This window comes from Elaeis guineensis, chromosome 4 (assembly GCF_000442705.2).
Source record: "Elaeis guineensis isolate ETL-2024a chromosome 4, EG11, whole genome shotgun sequence".
Taxonomy (NCBI): domain Eukaryota; kingdom Viridiplantae; phylum Streptophyta; class Magnoliopsida; order Arecales; family Arecaceae; genus Elaeis; species Elaeis guineensis.
The window spans coordinates 112,159,874-112,163,191 of record NC_025996.2 but is presented as its reverse complement, the minus strand read 5'-3'; the positions used below and the strand labels follow the sequence as shown (position 1 = coordinate 112,163,191).

At 40.9% G+C, this 3,318-nt stretch overlaps 1 non-coding gene across 1 annotated transcript; it reads left to right on the top strand.

The window, feature by feature from the left end:
* The first annotated feature begins 2,877 nt into the window (after positions 1-2,877).
* Positions 2,878-2,983, top strand: LOC140857704 (small nucleolar RNA R71). The gene has a single exon (XR_012141196.1). It is a non-coding gene; the product is annotated as a small nucleolar RNA R71 (small nucleolar RNA).
* Positions 2,984-3,318: the final 335 nt, after the last annotated feature.

Sequence of the window (3,318 nt, the reverse complement as noted above, 5' to 3'; positions counted from 1 at the left end):
AAATGACCTCAACTTTGGCTTTATCTACCTCGATCTCTTTTTCAGAAATAATATGTCCTAATACAATTCCTTTTCGCACCATGAAATGGCTCTTTTCCCAACTTAGGATAAGATTTGTCTCCATACACCGTTTAAGAACTTTGGAAAGATTATGGAGACAATCCTCAAAGGTGGTTCCAAACACAAAAAAATCATCCATAAAAACTTCAAGATATTTGTCCACCATATCCGAAAAAATGGCCAGTATGCACCGTTGAAATGTAGCGGGTGCATTGCAAAGCCCGAATGGCATACGCCGAAAAGCGAAGGTGCCATAGGGGCAGGTGAAGGTAGTCTTTTCTTGATCATCCGGAAATACAGGTACTTGATTGTACCCTGAATAATCATCAAGAAAATAGTAGAAACTTTGTCCTGCTAACCGTTCTAGGATTTGATCGATGAAGGGCAATGGAAAATGATCCTTCCTAGTAACGGCATTCAGTTTTCTATAATCTATGCATACTCGCCATCCAGATGATATGCGAGTTGGAAGTAGTTCACCTTCTTCATTCTCCACCACAGTAATACAAGATTTCTTAGGTACTACTTGAGTGGGACTGACCCATTTACTATCGGATATGGGGTAGATGATTCCAGCATCTAACCACTTTACCACCTCTTTCTTTACTACTTCACGCATGTTTGGGTTCAATCTCCTCTGCATATCTCGATGGGGTTTGGCATTTTCCTCAAAATGAATATGATGCATGCAAATGGAGGGGTCAATTCCTTTTAAATCGGCAATGGACCAACCGATAGCCTCTTTATGTTCCTTCAGAATACCAACCAATTGTGCTTCTTGATTAGGGGTCAAGTCTGATGCAATGATTGTCGGGAGGGTGTCATTAAGTCCTAAAAATACATACTTAAGCGTGGCAGGAAGAGGTTTCAATTCTAACGTAGGTGGTGATTCTAAAGATGGGACTATTGGTGTACTGGCTAATGTGGGCAATGGCTCATACTTGATTGTCCATGGAGGAGTGGTTTTATCATGTGGTGTATCTAACAAGATGTTAACTTCTTTCCTATATTCCTCAAAGTCACACACTCCAGAGTGAGCCAAACAAGTATCTGAGGGGTCTGGTGCTAGAATTATGGGTGTTGCATCTTCTATAATATCTTCTAGTGTATCTACTTCGAAGCAACTATCCATTGATGGTCCTTGGGAAGCACCAAACACATTCAGTCTTAGTTTCTTATTCCCAAACGATACGTCCATGACTCCTGTCCTACAATTAATGCATGCATTTGCCGTAGCTAGGAAGGGTCGTCCTAAGATAATGGGAATTTGTCTAGGGTTGCCACTTAATTCCATATCGAGAACCAGAAAATCAACTGGAAAGTAAAACTCATCTACCTTGACCAAGACATCCTCAAGCATTCCACGTGGTTCCTTAATTGATCTGTCGGCTAACTGCAGTGTGACTGATGTGGGTTTCAGTTCTCCAAATCCAAAAAGTTCATACATCGAACTAGGTAAAAGATTCACACTTGCCCCTAAATCCAGAAGAGCTTTTTCAATGTGATAATCTCCTATAACACAGGAAATGATGGGGGCTCCTGGGTCCTTAAGCTTTGGAGGAGTGGCATGCTGGAAGACAGAACTAGCCTGTTCAATGAGACGTACTTTCTTTGGGATTTGTGATCTAGATTTACGTTTTTGGGTGCACAAATCCTTCAAAAATTTGGCATAAGCAGGGACCTGTTTGATTGCATCTAGAAGGGGAAGATTAATTTGGACTTGCTTAAATAATTCCAACATCTCATCGAGTTTTCTCCCTTCTTATCTGCAGGAATAGGGGCTTTCAGGAAATCCGAAAATGGGGCTTTAGGCAAGTAAGATGATTCCGGTGCAGTTGGTTCCTTCTCTATTTTCAGGTCCTCCTTGTTCTTGGGTGATTTGGATTCGGTTAGAGATTTAGGGTCGGTCTCATTGATTTTACTAGTGTGTTCAATGATCTTCCCACTTCTCAGAGTCATGATTGATTTGGCATGTTCAGAAAAAGCTTCTGGGGTATTAGAACTCTCAATCACAAATTGCCCTCTTGGGTTGCTCTCTGGTTGGCTAGGTAATTTTCCTCCTTCCCTCCTACTGAATGCAGTTGCTAGTTGACCTATTTGGGTCTCTAGCTTAGCAATGGATTGTGTGTGGGAGTTAAGGGTCTGAGTGTGACTTCTAATCTTTCTAGTGCTTTCAGGACTTTTTTCTCAAAAGCTGAACTGTGACCAGTAGTAGATGGTTGAGGAGCATTTTGAAATTGATGGTATGGTGCGTGCCTATATGTTGGGTCTTGATATTGAGGTCGAGGTGTGGCAGGACCAACCACTGGTTGTGGTCTCCAGGAAAAATTTGGATGGTTTCTCCAGCCGGGGTTATAAGTATTCGAATATGGATCATTTCCTGGTCTGCGAGCTTGTTGGACTTGCTGAACCTGCTCGTGCACAAACTCAGGAAATTGGGGTGCGGCTGGGCATTCACTAACAAAATGGTTCGGACTTGCACACAATGCACAAACTTCTTGGATTGGATTAGGTGGAATCGGGGATTGTCCAGTGTTTAGAAGACGATCTAATTTTTGAGACAGTTCATCTACCTTTTGATGGATATCTATGGCATTTCCTACTTCATATATTCTACCTCTTTTTGAGTTTAACATGGGTTTATCTCTAATAGAGGTAGACATATGATGTAATGAATTTTCACTTAAAATTTCAAACAGTTGCCATGCCTCATCCTCACTTTTCAGCATAAATATCCCACCGCATGATGCATCGACCATGTGTCGATGTCTTTCAGAGAGCCCATCATAAAAAATTGGATTAACTGCCACTTGGGTACAGCATGGTGGGGACATTTTCTAATAAGGTCTTTTAATCTCTCCCATGTTTCATGAAACATTTCTCCATCTAATTGGGAAAAACTAGTTATGGCTTTCCTTATTTGATTAGTTTTTCCTATGGAAAAATATTTCTTGAGAAACTCTCCTTGCAGCTGGTCCCAGGTTGATATAGTCATGGAATCCAAAGTATGTAGCCAGTATTTGGCTTTGTCCTTAAGTGAAAAAGGGAATAATTTCAACCTAAGAGCATCATCGGAGAAGTTGTGAATTTTGACAGTTGAGCATATCTCAAGAAATTCTTCAAGATGTTTATAAGGGTCTTCATTACTAAGTCCATAAAATGAAGGTAACATTTGGATTATACTGGACTTAATTTCATATTGAGTGGCCTCCACAGGGGGTACTTGAATACAAGGAGAGTAGGTATATGTGGAAGGAG